At 40.0% G+C, this 17,159-nt stretch overlaps 1 long non-coding RNA gene across 1 annotated transcript in view; it reads left to right on the forward strand.

Annotated features, from left to right (window-relative positions):
• The first annotated feature begins 1,015 nt into the window (after window positions 1–1,015).
• Window positions 1,016–17,159, forward strand: part of LOC112540921 (uncharacterized) — an 82,725-nt gene continuing 66,581 nt past the window's right edge. The window contains exons 1-2 of the long non-coding RNA XR_015796807.1: window positions 1,016–1,488; window positions 2,876–2,986. This is a non-coding gene — a long non-coding RNA (uncharacterized LOC112540921). The remainder of the gene's footprint in view (window positions 1,489–2,875; window positions 2,987–17,159) is intronic.

Consider the following 17,159-nt stretch of genomic DNA (forward strand, 5'->3'; position numbering starts at 1 on the left):
CAATAAATTTGGCCGTTTGAGATGAAAGACGAGCTGCCCCTGCAGAGCAGTTCACCTGCATAAAAGGAGCTGAGTCCTAATTCAACATTGGTGAAGGTACAATATCCTTCTGCAGGACAAGCTACCTGGAACAAACAGTATTACCATTACTGGAAGGGCATGCGCAGAGGCCTACTGCCTGGACATCTGCTGTACTGCCTGATGCAATCCCACACAACTCAAAGATAAGGCTGTCATTAACTTCAGCGAGGAGCAGCATCTTGATTTTCAAACAAATCCTTTGATTTAGGTAGCCTGGTACAGGTACCATGTAAGCATAAGTACCTCAGAAATGATTCCACTGAGTTCAGCGAGCCTCCAGATTGAATTGTTATAGATTGAGATGACTAAGGCATTTCCAGCCTTGTATGCCAGAGTCAGAAAAGATCTGAACTGCACTTCCTTCCAAGCAAATAAGTTTTGTTTGGAAGTTGAGTGAAACTGTTTAAAATCCAAGTGCTTTCACTCATCATAGACCCAATTTGAGACCACAGCAATGTCTTAAATGACAAGAGTGCATGGCTCAACTTCCTTGAGGTCTTTCTCCCCCCTCCCCGCCCCGTTTTCCTTCTCAGTGGGGGCGGTCCACGTTTTTTGGCCAGTAGCTGATCTTTGTGTGCATCCAGAGTGATGCACGCTGTGGGGGAAATGGGTCTCGGCGTGTCATTCGCGTTTCTGCCGCCCGTTTTCTCTCGCTCGCTCTTGCTCTGCATGGCTGTGTGGGTGGACGGTTAGCTTGCAGGGACTGCTGGGTCGGTGGGTGGGTGGGTGCACGAGTGGTTGGGAGGGAACGCAGACAGGTGGGCTGGACCGAGTTTTCGTGGTGGTGGAAGATGATCGGAAAGGAAGAGGGCGGTGGAGAAGGCAGCGTAGTCAGGTGACTTATGTGCCTCAGGCAGGTGTTTGTGCGTGTGCGAGTGCGTGTGTGCTGTCCCTCAGTACAGGCGGGTAGAGGGGGTGGACTGGTTGTGTGTAGGCAGCAGGCAGGCTGGCGAGAGGGCTGCGCTCAGCAAGCGGCGCCTGGAGACTTGGGCATGTGATCAAAAAGCAAGGGGGGAGGAAGAGGAGGAGGAGGAGGAGGGAGGGAGGGAGCCGGCTATAGATGAGCCAGGAGTTTGCTAGCTCTTCGGCGCTGGCGAGGGGAGCCGGCGGGAGGAATGCGTCCCACAAAGGACGCGCGCGCGCGTTTGGCGGCCCGCCTGGGGCGGGAATCGCGGCGTGTGCAGGGGCAGGAGAGGAGTTGCTCGTTTTCCCTCCCTCCTTAGGAATCCCAAGCGGCGAAGGAGCGGCACCCGCAGTGTGAGGCTCCCCCTGGCTGTTTGGAGCGGGCTGCGCGAGAGGGGTGGGGGGAGCCCAGAGAGCTGCAAAGAGCAGCAGACACTTCATCCTGCGGCACCAGCAGGAAGAGCGTCTGTGCGCGCGAGGGAGAGCTGAAGCCCATGTGCGCAGGTGGGCAACACCCGTTTCCACCGCATTGTCAGCCGGTGGTGGCTGCAGACGTGCATTTGGGGAGGGGAAAGAGGAGGAGGAGGAAGAGGAGGAGGAGGGAGCGGGACAACAGATGGGAGGCCAGCATCCAAGAGCCAATAGTGAGTCCGGGAGGGCTCCGGGTATGTGTGCGTCGCGGGTGCTAGTCGGTCTTTCTCGGTCTCAGAGATTACGGTTTACAACTTGATATCTTCCTTTTGCTGGATGGAAGTGGAAGAACGCGAGAGAGCGTGAATCGAGGGAGGGAAAAATCAGGTTTGTTTTCCCTCCCCTTCATCCCGCAACCACTGACAGTCTAAAAATGCACACGCATGTAACTGTAAACTAGATGTGTGTATGGTGTGGCTTCTGGCTACGTCAGCGGGCACATCGGGACCACCTTTTGTTTTGTTTTTACTTTGCGACGTCGACTTAGAGGAGCTGTAGAGGGGAAGAGAGCGCAGGCAGCATGTAGACCCCTTGACAAGTGGCTTGGCACCGAGTGGGCAGCGAGTCTTGCTTACCATGTGCAAAGCACGGTCTTCATTCGGGAGTGATTTCGAGGGAGCGGGAGACTCGCCTGCTGCCCTGTATGCAAGAGGCAAGGGAGCCTTGGAATCTGGTTTTAGATAAAATAATCACCAACTTGTGTCCAGATTTTAATTTAAGCGATTCTCCTCCAACTGAAGTTTTATTAGTACAGTAGTTGTGATGGCAGTGGAATAGCATTGCAAGAAAAAAACTTCTATGATAGGAGACTCATTGGACTTGCTTGCAAGAGGCGTACAAAAATTTAAGAATATGAAAGATAAAATAATAATAAAATGGTAAGGATTGCTGATGAGGGTGATGGATTTGTTGGTTGAGGTTAATGTGTTCCGTATCAAGGTTCTCTTAAACATATCTTTGTTTCCTTTAAATTTCATTTACTAGCTTCCAAAATGTGTACATATTTTGTAGAAGAATTGTTTCATGTAAACTGCATGCTTATGCTGGAACCTCTTCATTTATTACTAGAAAATTAGGGATAATTTGCTATACTTTTATATTCTATTATATTGGGCAATGTAGCAGATAAAACATTCATTAAAGCAGGGAGGACATTTTACTTTTCCTACCTTTCATATAATTTGAATTAAATGAAATTAATACATAAAGGCTGAAATCCTATACTGAACTTTCTGGGAGTGAGTGAGGTTTACTTTTGATTACACATGTATTGGATTACATTGTAAAAAAATAATGGACATTATGCATATATTGGTGGGAATGCCTGAGACTTTTTCATGTATTCTAGACTAGAGTTTTGGATGTGACAGTCAGCTACAAGAGATGTAACAGATATTTAATTTCTCCTATTTAACTATAGATGGCAGTGTGAAAACCAAATACAAACATTGGTAGAAGTTATTTTTTGCTCTCTATAAGAAAATGAAGACAGTGTACACATGACTAGGCTCGGGAACTTGAGAAACCACAGGTATGTAAATTGATTAATCTAACTGCCTATGGTACTTGCAGTATTTTCTGTGTTCTGACAGTTGGCCACTCTTGGGCAGAATTTAACTTAAAATATCAGATGTATTTGATTTGAACAAGTTTAAAAAGCCAAGTGGTACAGAAAAACATATGTACAATTTATAAGGCGTGAGAAGGAACAGCTTAACTGAGAGGTATCTTGGAAGCAATAGTCTAAAGATTTTAAACCCTTTAACATAATGTTAAATAAAGGTAATGTTGTCTTCTGCTGTTGCTGCCACCGCCACTAACACAATTACTTGTGTATATATGTGTTCTGTAAAACATTTATTTCAAATACAAGTAAGCTAATTAAAGTTGGCAGCTTCCTCCTTGAGTGGTCTAGCACCACAATCAGAAACATATTTATATACTGAATGTCAGCCCATTTAAAAACTTAAGTTAAATTAAAATGAATGGGAATTACATGTCTGTAAACATGTATAGAGCACCGGTGTAGTTAAAAGTGGATTTAGTATTACTGTGGAATGAATAGTGAAATTATTTCCCTGATGAGAAACATCTTTGCATAAATTACGCATTTTCCAATAGTGAGTGCATCTTTTTGTCTTGCAGGAGACAGGTGGGGTCTCTGACCTCCTCTTGGGGCTCATGGGCAGCCATAGAGTCCTAAGACATCTCATTGCTCCTGTATGCCTCTAAAATCTAGTATTGTATCAAGAATGAGCTTCCGTGCTTCTCCAGGTCCTGGATAAATTAAACGGAGAGGGGGAGGGGGAGATCTCTCCTGAACGCATGCTGAGCTTTTGAAATTTCTCTAAAACACAGCATGACATCAGGAGCAACCTCCTATCCTTATCTAGGCTCAGGAAAAGAGTAAGCACACTACCTTTCCCTGGGCTTTAGAGATACTTGGAAAGCATTATGTTCTCTTCTTGATCTTGAATACTTTCAAAACTTTGTGTGACATCAGAGGTGAGAGCTTGCTTGTCTCCTGACCCAGGAGAGGACAGGTCTGGTGGCGCCCACAAATTTTGGCTGTCTGTCAAGGTTAGCAAAATTGATGAACTGCTGACCATTGCCTCCAAATTACTGTAGGCTACTTAACAGTTTTATTGAATCTCATATTTGATATGCTCATGTTGCACAAGAATATATATTGCATGGTAGCAATATTCATTGCATATGTTGCAGTAGGCTTTTACAGTGGAAATTACTGATCATTTTAAAGTAAATTTTGAAAATTGTTAGAGTGTTCTGTTATTGCAGTAGCGAAAACTGAAATATACAATTAATTAGCAATATAATCTTATTAGCAAATCCAATTTGAATTGAATTAAATATGAATTTTACTTAATTTTTTTTTAAAAGTTTACTAATAATCTGTGTTCAATAAATTGCAAGGAAAAAAGTCAATCTTAGAATCATACAGGTAGTTCTTGACTTACGACCGCAGTAGGGATTGGAAGATTCGTCTTTAAGCAGTGCAGTCGTTAAGCGAGGCATCTCATGACTCCACCTGATTTTACATTTTTTGCAGCAGTCGTTAAGCAAATCACAGCAATCGTTAAGTGAATCACATGGTCATTAAGCAAATCATGCAGTCATTAAGTGAATCACGTGGTTCTCCATTGATTTTACTTGGAAGCCGGCTGGGAAGGTCGCAAATGGTAATCACATGACCTTGGGATGCTGCAATTGTTGTAAATACATGCCGGTTGCCAAGTGGCCAAATTCTGATCACATGACTGCGGGGATGCTGTGACGGTCATAAGCATGAGGACTGGTCATAAGTCACTTTTTTCAGTGCTGTCGTAACTTCAAACGGTCACTAAATGAATGGTCGTAAGTCAAAGACTACCTGTAGTGTTGGAAGGGTCCACTGAATCCAACCACTGTTCAGCACAGGAATGCAAATTAAAGCATCCCCAAAGATGCCTAGCCTTTTTAAAAACACATCTAGTGAAGCAGAGCCCACTGCCTCCAGGTAATTGATTTCACCATCAAATCTGCCTTCCTGTAAGTTAAATGGTTATGTCCTTTACTCTGGAACAATAGAGAACAAATCTTGACCTACCTTTGTGTGATACCTTATAAGTATTTGAAGAGTGCTATTTTCTCTCTCTCTCTCTCTCTCTCTCTCTCTTTCTCCACCCCCCAGTCCTTCTCAAGGCTAATCATTCCAGTTCCTCCAGTCTTTCTTCACTAGTCATCCTCTTTGCCATTCTCAAATATGTTTCAGTTTGTTGGAATCCTCTTAAAAATGTAACACCAAAATCTTACGTATGTATCTGCCTTTCTCTAATGCTAATCCCTATATACACTGTTCATTTACTGTACGTAAAAAATTCAGTCTCCTTGGAGACAGAAATAAATGGTGGGAATAAGCATTATAGCATTATGTCCAAGCATGTGAATACTTGTACTTCTGTCCTACATATAATTACTTGACAGTATTGAAATCAGGGCTTGGTATTGGGGTGCTTGAAGAGGAACAATTAATATGTAGAACTTGTCTGCTTTGAAGAACCAGAAATTTAAAGTTTATTGAATTGCTTGTATTACTGGCAGTTACACATGTGAATGAATGTATAAATTCATGACCTTATATGTAAAAATGTAGCAGTATGTCCTCCTCTTACAGTAAGAAGTCATAAAATATTAACCGTTATGTCTAATGTAAGAGAAGCAGTAGGAAGAGTGCTCTACTGAGGGTTCTTATTACAGAGACTTCACTATGCAACAAGTACCATTACTGTACATTATGATAAATTGTCATAAATAATTGAAATAAACTGTCATCACTTTTCAAATGCTTGATCTGTATGTTTTGATCTGTTTACCAAGCAACTGAAAGAACAACTCGACTGTACACTACCATATAGTAAGATTTCCCAGCTCTTTCTGTAAACTGGTACTAATATACTAAGTCCGTTACATAATTCATCAACACTAGGTGAGTGTTAGGTTGTTGGTAATGAAATACATTAATCTCAGAAAAAAATCCATCGCAAGCTAGATTTTTATCATTTTTTTTGCTCTGTTCTTTTGGGGCTCCTTTTCTACAATGCAGCCATCTCAGCAGCTTGCATTCCTGCTATTTGAGTACTACACAACATGGATCCCTACATTCTTTTTTGTGTGAGTCAAACCACACAGATAATGATCAGATACTGGATTCCAGCCAAAAGGCAGATGCTGATGGTTTTTCCTGCAGACAAACTTCAAGGATGGAGAGACAATGAGCACAGATGGCATCCTGTAATTCATACCTGAGTTGGAAAAAATCATTGTAATAGTAATACATTTAAGTTTATCTGGCCTCTGGATGAAAGTCAACAGCCTTAATCTCTGGGATGTATAAAGCAGAAAATATGATCTTAGTAATAGACCATGGGCTTTGTATGCAAAGCATCCCAAATTCAATCCCTGGTATCTCCAGGTAAGAATTGAAGAGGCTGTTTGAAAAACAAAGAGTTGTGGCCAGTAAGTACAGACCTTATTGAACTATATTTCCTATTTCCAAAGAGACCAAACCTGAGAAAGAATTCTTTTTAATTTACTTAATAGTTAAGAGTAAGATCTGTTGGGGCAGCAAATGAAAGACTGGACACCATAATGTTGAGCTCTAAATTCAGTATTTAACTTTACCAGTTTGGGTTTGCTAGGGTGTATGTGGGTTTCTGGATTGTCTTTGCTTGTCCAAAGATCTGAGATATGGTATAATTCTCAGCATAGTAAGGTATTGGCACTGCCTTTAAAGATGTAATTAAGGCAAGACAGTTAAAATGTTCAATCTAGGTTACATGAAAAAGCTTAATTCATCGGATTTTTGGTACTTAGACTAACCCAGTTGAGCTTGTACATCCAAGGATACTATATTTGGTAGCATTTTTGGGGTAACTTGTTCATCAAGTCAAGGGAGCAACATTACTGCCTTGTTAGCTACCAGATTTATTAAGGTAGTGTCATATGTCTAGTCATGTAAACCAGTTGAGGAAAAATGCAATGTTAATCCCATGCAAAGTATTTCATAGAATCAAAGTCCTTCTCAACTTGAAGGAGCATGTATAACAAATTGTGCTGTTAGAAAAAATGTCTTGTTTTTGTAAAATGACAGTATTGTTTGTGTTTTGATACTCAAAAATGGATCAGTCATATTTTGCCAATAAACTATCAGTCGTTTGACTATTAAGCCACATCTGTTCTGCATAAATGGTGTCCTTTTTAGTGCATCATATGCACTAAATGTTTGAGAAAGGCAGCTGAGAGCTCCCCTTGTTTTCAAGATATACAGAGATTATCTTGTGAAAAAGTTTATACCCTCTTAATTTCCAATGAAACCATATAATGCAATTTATGTAGGTTATGTGTTGCCAATTCAGGTATCGCAACAAAGAAAGTAGATTCAGGAAGGAATTGTGGAACAATAATTATAGGTAAATAGCCACCAGAGAGACATAAATATATTGTTATTGTTGTTATTATTATTGTCATTGTAAGTAGTATTATCACCATTAGCATTTTATATCCTATCTTTTGAAAGTGGCTTACATGAAGTCTCCCCTAATTTTATCTCAATAATAATAGCCAGTGAGATAGATTGAACAAGCTCTATAATTAAGTGGTATTGCTAGTTCAACAGAATTTTACCAAACTAATCAGGATTATATTCTCTTGTCTTTTTGCCAGATTGGGGAAAGATAGGAAAGAAAATAGGAAAAGCGTAACTGTTAGTTTGCACATGTGGCTATTCGTATTTTTAGGCATAGTAACTGGGTTTTAGTGTGATATATGCATGTGCCGTGAAAGCTTTAAATATAGCACATATATATTTCTGGTTATTTCCTACTCTTTTGCCTGTTATTGAGTAGAAAGTACCTAGAACTACTGTATTTGGAACATTTAATACGAGTACGAAGTGTGTGTTTTGTGCTCAGGGCATGCAGGTAAACCAACAATAGAACTAAAATTACCCCAGTCAAATTATTGCCTACCATACTCTTATTGCCTCTTTAAGAAATGATGCATCTGTGCAACTCTACATGTAATCTAGCAAGACTTGTGGTACTGGATTCATTAGTTCCTGTACAAATGCAGTATTTTCTGTATAAAGAATTTTGCTTATACTCTTGGGAAGACTTTGTTCCTTTATATTCTTTCAGGAAGCTTTTTGCAGAGTGAGGAACAATTCACGTCCTCAATGGTTTTTACCAAGAATTCCAAACAACAATAGGTGGCCCAGAGCAAATATGCCTAAGTCAAGAGAATCAGTAACTTGTAAGTTAATGCAACTGCAATGGAATAGGAAAAAATGTTATAGTTATACAAGAAACTGCATAACAGCATCTTGTAGAAGAACATTGTTTTTGTAATTAACATAATTTTCTATTTTGTTATAATTAGTTACGTTTTTTTAAAAAGTACTACATCACAGGCAGGGTGCCAGAATGAACCAGAAAACAGAAGCAGACACTTGGTGATAGGCAAGGGTCAAAGCTATATGAAAAAAACAAAACAAAACATGTTTTTCTGGAGATATTCATCCTTCTGTATTTATAATTTTCCCAATTTGTTGGTTTATTTCATAAGACTTAATATCATTGGGTGATAGAAAGAGTCCCTGGAGTCTCACTGGATGATGAGAGGTAATCCTAGCAGATACAAGCATTCTACTTGACATCACAATAGATATGAAAAGACAGAAGAGTAAACAGCAATATTTCATTTGAAAGTTGCAGGTAAATGTCATAACTAGGAGGATCACATACTCAACCTCTAATTTATGAGACACAGGGAAAATATAGTTAAGTATTGAAATACAAATAGTGGTCCAGATGGAACAATTAAAAATTACAAAATAATATTATAAAATATATAAAGATCACAAAAGAAAGAAATTAAATATTTTATGCCAGCATAGATAATTGGGCTATGCAGTGTTTCAGACTGAGTTCCACAAAGGTGTTCTGGAGAGCTTATCTACTGCTTCTTTAAAGCAACTATATCTTTTGACAGGTTCACATTGCTGCAGTTCTGGGAAAAGCACAGCTGCTTTAAACAATTGCAGACAGGGGCTATGTTTGCATCTTCATGTGCTCCAGAGCATCTTGGAATTGAATCAGAAGTGCTACACAGCCCTAAAAGACTTAAGAAATTTACAGGAAAGTAGTTGTAGAAACTCAAGGAGAAATAAAGAAAAATATTATCATAACAAATAAGAGGCTGAAAACTGTGTTGACTTCAGAATACTATATAAAAATGGCTAATATTCTAAGGTAATACAATAAACTCAATGAAGAAGTGATGTATATTTTCAAACATATAGTCATATTTGTCTAAATTGATGGCAGTTTATAAAAAGTAAACAATATGGGAAGAAAAGCACAGGCATATGTGGTAGGACTAGAGTTGAAAATGACAAAATGTGAATCACAACACAAACGTTGCCACTTTTGCACTTATGGTGTCACATGCAAGTACGTAAGGGGTGCATCTTGTCACAATGCACATTTCATCATTTTGATGAAACCTTTTTATGAGAACAAGAAATATACTCAAAATTGAAATGCCAGGAACAATACCAGCAGTGGTTCAGTGAGGTGACATTCTCATAATATGGTTTTAGACTTAGCTTGATGTAGAAACCCATTCTAAGAAAGAAACTTTTAACTTATAAACTACAGCAGATTGGTTCATGAATCATGCTAAGTCAAAAAGCTGTATCAAACCACATAGATATACTGATGTGCACATAGAGGGGAGAAATTAAATATTTAACATTCGTATGGTACTTGAAAGTGATCATACTGCTTCAAATACATTATCTCATTCTCCTTCTTAGAACACCCTGTAAGATAAGTCAGTGTTATATTATTCACCATACATTAATAGCAGAACTTAAGGTGATTCTCGTAAAAGCTTCTAATGGTTTATAGCAACAGATTTGAGTTTAAGGCTGACTTGTTGATTCATGCTCCTACCTGTTAAGCTATGCCAGAATTTTTTTCCTTTTTATTGTGTTAGTATAAATCTTGATACAATATGTTATTTCAATACAGTGATACTTATATGATACACTTAAATTCTTAACATTCTATTATTTAGGTACCATAGAGTATTGAATATAGAGAAGAGGGGGGAAAAGTGGATATTCTATCAATATTAGGTACAGTTTAGGATATTAACATTACAACCATAATGATTATTTGGCTTTTTTATTCAAAATTAAATATAACGTTGGAAATGAGATGAAAGAAGAGCATACATTAAGGTACAGTATTTGTTACGTAATAAAGATTTCGGCCTTAAGCTACATTACCTTATATTGAAATCTCCATCAGGTTGTTACTTGGTGTGTGTGTGTGTTGCTAATAAATAATAAAAGGAATTGTGTGTTGCTAATAAATAATAAAAGGAAAAAATAGATGAACAAAACAAGTTTAACAAAACTGAGATACTAAAACACATCCTGGTGACCCTGAATTTCTCCTATGCCACCCCCCTCCGCAGGGAGGCAGGACCCATGCAATTGGTCTGCCCCCGGCGCCTGATGGACCCGTCAGGGTTTCAGAGGGAGCTGGGGGATATTCCTGTGGACCTGCTGCACGGTCCAGCGGAGGCCTTGGCTGCTGCTTGGAATAGGAAGGCGGCTGGGGCCTTGGACAGGATCGCGCCTATGCAACCTCTCTTGCCACATCAGCCCCGACATTCCCCGTGGTTTACGGAGGAGTTGAGGATGCTGAAGAGGGTCAAGAGACGTCTAGAGCGCCGCTGGAGGAAAACAAAGACTGAATCCGACCGAACACAGGTTAGAGCTGCTGTCAAGGCCTACATTGTGGCAGTAAGGGTGGCGAAGCGTCAATACTTCTCCACCCTTATCATGTCCGCAGGATGCTGCCCGGCGGCCCTGTTTAGGATCACGAGGTCCCTCCTTGGCAAGGGGGATGTGGGGGTCCATTTGCAGGACCATGCGGAGGAATTTTCAAAGCATCTTCAGGACAAAGTCGCTCGGATTCATTCCAAGTTAGACTCCGAGTGTGGGGCAGGGTCTGGGGAGATACCGGGGGACCGTTTTTACCCAGTTATCTGGGAACAGTTTGATCCTGTTGTTCCTGAGGAAGTGACAGGGTCCTAGGGACTATAAAGGCCACCACTTGCCATCTTGACCCATGCCCCTCCTGGCTGGTGAAAGCAGCTCAGGAGGTGACATGTGGTTGGATCCAGGCGATGGTTACCACATCCGTGCAGGAGGGAGTGTTTCCAGCCGTCTTCAAGGAGGCGCTGGTGCACCCCCTCCTCAAGAAACCCTCCCTGGATCCTACCGTACTGGACAACTTTCGTCCAGTCTCCCACCTCCCCTTTCTGGGGAAGGTGGTTGAGAAAGTGGTGTTTTCACAGCTCCAAAGGGTTCTGGAGGAAACAGATTATCTGGACCCCTTCCAGTCAGGTTTCAGGCCCAGTTATGGAACAGAAACGGCATTGGTCGCACTTATGGATGATCTCTGGCGGGAGCGGGATGGTGGAAGTGTGACCAACCTTGCTCTCCTTGACCTCTCAGTGGCTTTAGATACCGTCGACCACGGTATCCCACTGGGATGGCTCAGGGACTTGGGGGTGGGCCGCACAGTCTTGTGCTGGTTCACCTCCTTTCTTCAGGGCTGATCCCAATCAATGTTGATAGGGAGCGAGAGGTCGCATCCTCGGCCCCTCCTTTGTGGGGTGCCACAGGGTTCGGTTCTCTCTCCGCTCCTTTTCAACATCTACATGAAACCGCTGGGTGAGATCATCCGTCACCATGGGATGAGGTATCATCAGTACGCTGATGATACGCAATTATACATCTCCATCCCAGGTGAAGTAAGTGATTCTGTGACTGCCCTTTCTCGGTGCATGGAGGCTGTAAGGGTCTGGATGGGGAGCAACAGGCTTTGGCTGAACCCTGGTAAGACGGAGTGGCTGTGGGTTAATGGCTCCTCTATATCCAGGACTTTGTCATCTTTGGTGCTCGATGGGGTGGCACTTCCCCAGACAGACCCAGTCCGTAATCTGGGGGTCCTCCTAGACTCACGGCTCCTGCTTGAAGAACAGGTGGCAGCCGTGGCAAGGAGGGCCTTTGCACAGCTTCGGGTTGTGCTTCAGTTATGCCCTTTCCTGGATCGGGATGCCCTTCAAACAGTCACTCATGCCTTTGTTATCTCCCAGATAGACTACTGCAATGCGCTCTACATGGGGCTACCCTTGAAGAGTATCTGGAAGCTACAGCTGGTCCAGAATGTGGCCACGTGGGCTATTTTTGGAGCCCCAAGAAGGGCCCATGTAACACCATTACTCCGTGAGCTGCATTGGGTACCAGTTTGCTTCCGGGTCCAATTCAAGGTGTTGGTTATTACCTTTAAAGTCCTACATGGCATGGGGCCAGGTTACCTAAGGGACCGCCTCTCCCCTATGTCTTCAACCCGTCCCACCCAATCACACAGAGAGGGCATGCTTCGGACCCCCTCAGTAAAAGAACTCCATTTAGCGGGGTCCAGAAGGCAGGCCTTCTCTGCAGTAGCCCCCGCTCTTTGGAACATTCTGCCCCCGGAGATGTGATTAGCCCCCTCACTCCTGGCCTTCCGAAGGCCTTGAAGACCTGGTTCTGCCACTTGGCCTGGGGTGGGGAGGGAATACTTCAAGCAAGGGGATGGCTAGCCCCATAGTGGCCAGCTGTCTGCAGTCTGATTTTCCATCTTCTTGGATCTTCCTTTTTTAGTATTGTTTTAATTCTGGATGTATTATGTGTTTTAGATATATTTATAGTTTTAATGTTTTTTGTAAGTTGCCCAGAGTCCCCTATTGTGGGGGAGATGGGCGGGGGGGAAATCCAACAAATAAATAATAAATAAATAAATCAGTAAAAACAAAAAAGGCTAAAAAGAATAAAAAAGAAAGAAAAAAGAAAGAAAAAAGAAAAAAAGAAGCTGCTGAGTTTCTGACTTCCCCCTTTTGAGTGGAAAGAATTCCTCAAAAACATAAAATAAATTACCAAAGAGGGGGAGAGAAATCTAAACAGATCCAAAAGCATAGTGTGTGTGTGTGTGTGTGTGTGTGTGTATGTATGTATGAGACAATATTTCCATTTTTTAAAAGTTATATTAGACACTTAGTGAATGGAGACTTCATCTAGAAATTGGACAGCACGTTGTTTGTAGCTAAGGGAGATTAAAGGTAAAGATGCCTACAGCCATCATGTTTTCTTGCAGTGGTATGGGAATAGTTGCCATTTTTTCTTCCAGGCTGTTTTTTGACTTCCCAGTCTAGCCAACAACCCTGGAATTTCTCTGTCCAAGTACTGTCTAGGCTGACCCCCTATAACTCTACCTGATAAGAAAACAACCAAAAAAGAGATGGGAAAGCTCCAAAAGTGAATAGTGGCATCCTGAAATAACTTCTAACCATTAATAGTTTGAGCAGAGCTGGGGACACTTGTACAAATATAATATTTATTAAACAAAGGAAAAAAACAAGGGGTAAAAATAAGTTGGAGCAGATGCATAAACATCAGCCTGAAGAAAATACCGAGAACAGCACTGTGACAGCTTATTAAAAAATAGCTAGAGCAGAAAGTTTGACTTGTATATTTTAAAAGCCACATAATTAAGTCTGAGACAGCAACCTGATTTACTTTGTCAATATTATACAGCCCAACACATTAGGTATGGAAAAAAGTGATAATTACGTAACATGAAATAACTATAGAAATGTCAGCGTGCATTAACTAAATTGTCCAAAATTTTTACAGAATTCTTAATCTGGGTACAGCATTATTGAAGAAATAATCACCAGTATAGTAGGAAGAACCTCATCTAGATGCGTGGGGAACAATGTACCATAGTATAACTCCATTTATGAATTCTTAAATCGAAACCTAAATTTGCAATCCTATACATAATTTCTGGAGTGAATTCTGCTTAGTTGGATCCAAATTTAAATATATGCAGTAGGCCTGCAAATGAGCTTCGTTGCTTCTACTTTCCCACAACAGCCTTCCAGAAAATACTGCATAGAATTCAACAGTCCCATCATGTGAGTGACTATTGGGAAAGGGGGGGGCAGTCTGAAAACTGGATAGAAGTGTTCTGCATAACATTGATGGGGGGCAGGGACTTAAAACCAAAAATCCATTTTATAAACCCCAGTGCCTTCTTGTGTATAAAACTCATTAAAATATTGATGTTATATGCTCCTGTTTTTATTAGCTTGGGCATCAAAGATCATTAGTGTTAAAGGAGTTGGAAAAGTCATTTTAACTGTTCTACAAAAATTCATCTCAAACAATTGTTAGAGTGGGAAGCAACATGATAGCCATGTATTCCAACACAATGTTTTAGGCTGCAAACGTCTCTCTTTCTCTTGCACTTGGTCCTGGTTAAGTATTTATGTAATGACTCCGTGCTATTCTGAGGGAAAGCTCCGAGTGGGAGCCGGATCTCTTATATTGGTACAGATTTCTACCTTTCTTTAATTTCTCTCATCAACTCTAAGGTGAACAAGGCTTTGATTCATTTGAATTGCCATATTAAGACAACCTTCAATGAAATGTTTTGAAGATGCTGCTTTTAAAATGGGAGAATCTCCTCAATTTTTTTTCTTTTAAACTGTTGAACTTGGATGTTTGGAAATTAAATGAAGTTGAGTGATGCTTCTCTTCATTTCTGTCTTTTAAATTCTATACAGTATGTATTTGCAATTTCTGACTCACTCTACAATTTATGTTTCTATACTTCTTTATCTGATACGATTCCAGGTTTACACATAATAAACCATGGATAAAATAACCAAGGATTTACAAAGAACAATATTTTTAAACAATGATTGGTTTCAAACTCATCCCCCTCACTGTTTGTTACTCTGAATTCAAATATTCAAAACACAATGAACTAGGCTATAATTTCCCAGATTTTTATTTTCTTATTTGGTTTTATTGGGATGTATAACTCCTGTTGTGTATCTTCCAAATTTTTTTGATAATATTCTTAGGGTATTGTTTCTTAGTACCCTACCCCCATCCCTCCCCCCCAGTCCCCAAACAAACACTAAGAAAAGCCGATTTTTAAAAAATGTTTATAATTTTTGAAGTCCATTTATTCTGATTACTTTTCCTTCCTTTTAATTATGGAGAGGTGCAAAGGATAATTATGGAATTTTTCTTCAAAGATTTTTAAGATAGCTTCATTAGAAGATTATATTTAGAAGTGTTTGTGGATAACTAGAAATTATATCACCAAATGGGTTCTCATGGGTACTAAAAAAGGACCTAATCAAATGATATCATGCTTGTAAAAGTTTCAGTGATGGCTTTGACAAAATATGTGTGACCCAATGTATGACTTTTCTCCAAGAAACTTTCCTTGTTTTGGTGTGCGTTAAAATATATTTTATAACTAATAAATATGCTTCTTGGAAGAAAGCAACAATGGTAGGAATATTGTATCATGCTTGTGATCCCTACACAGATTTTCTGGCTTTGGACAGTTTTCATAGAAAAATTTGTAAAAACAAATCAGTCTAAGCATTGCTCAGATATCTCCTTGTTTTTTGCTCTAAAGCTGAAGTCCTAAATAAACTTGAGTGGGGTTAAGTCTTGCTGAACTCCACAGGGCTCATTTTAGAATAGGCCTGTGAAGTATTGTGTACACTTACAAGTATGGTAAATTTCTTATCCATTGGTCATATTCCAATAAATTAAAATAATTGAAATTATTTTCCACTGTAGCAGTCTTTCTCCATCATATAAATAGTAGGCTTTAAAGCACATACTATGCAATTTTCCATAAGGTTTAAACATCCTACACATTATACTTGATATAAAGCTTTGTTGGTGACCTACAAGGATAACTTTGAAATTGTTAAAGTGTACTTGAAAGTGTACTGAGATTATGAACTGTCCACCTTAATTCAGCATAGGTTTATGAAACATCAGTATCAAAGCTTCAGTGAGAATTGTGTTCAGATTGTAACTGCATAACTTCCTTTAAATGCAATATGCAGTTCTGAGTAACATACTGTTCAAAAGATTGCAGTTGCTGATTATTACTGCCATGTGTTCAGGCTAGTAATCTTATTTGTCATATCCTGTCTTTCTTAAATTACTTTCTAATAGCTTTGGGAATGCTCAGGAACAAGGATTGACCATAGTGATCTGTGCTTTGGTCATCCTTGATTGGAGGACAGTGGTATGTTATATGGATGGTTGTATTTGAGGATAGGTTAAATGCTACTATAATTAATACAGAATCCAGTTGCAAGAAATCTATCTGCTTTATTTAGATGAAGTCATATTTCATCTATTTTGCAACAATTACACTATGGTTGGGCAAATGTTTTGACCACGAGGGATGCCTTAAGTACATCCCTCTTCCTCCCGGTGCTCCTGACAGTAAGGATACAGGATCCTGATCAATCCTGCTAAAGACTGCTGCTGCCTATTTGACAGAGTTGCAAGCAGTGGTCTCTGTAAAAGCATCCTGCTTGCGCATGAAGAGTGATGATTCCTTCTCTCAGTGCCCTTGTTGGAAAAGTGCATTTCTTCTGTGGTGGTTCTCCAGTTTTGCTAAGGAAGTTCAGGCAGCCCCATATTAGAAGATGGTGGGAGGGGGACACTGTGGCAACTTGTCTTAAGGTACTCAGACATTTCAGCTGACGTTAGAAGTTCTACTCAATCTGTGTTAATTATGTAGCTTTATTGTTTCAGTTTTTAGGATTATGATGGCTATTCATTTTGGTTCTTATGATGTTTATTTGTAATTCTGAATTCTAATGTCTGAACAGTGTCATGGAATCTATTGGAGATGAGCTAAAATAATTAAAATATAGTGAAAGTATGGGATGAATTATATGTGGAGATGTACAGCAATGTACTAATAAATTAATTAATAAACTAAATAATTAGCCAGATAGCTTCTAAAATAACAGATATCACAGGAAAATCAAAGGGAGATTTTGACGATTAAGATTCAGTATTTGATAGCCAGGTAATTAGGAGGCTGCATGTTTCTGGGTATCCAGAGAAAAGTTCTAAATTCTTTGTGAATCCTTCAATCCCAGTGAAATTTTTCATAAGGTTTTTGATGGGATTGTTATGATGGCTAGAAATACAAAGAATTCTACTTTAAATACATGATTCAACATAC

Source organism: Python bivittatus, unplaced genomic scaffold (assembly GCF_059951505.1).
Source record: "Python bivittatus isolate LINGU-HERP-01145 unplaced genomic scaffold, Pbiv_v1 ctg000350_np1212, whole genome shotgun sequence".
NCBI lineage: Eukaryota > Metazoa > Chordata > Lepidosauria > Squamata > Pythonidae > Python > Python bivittatus.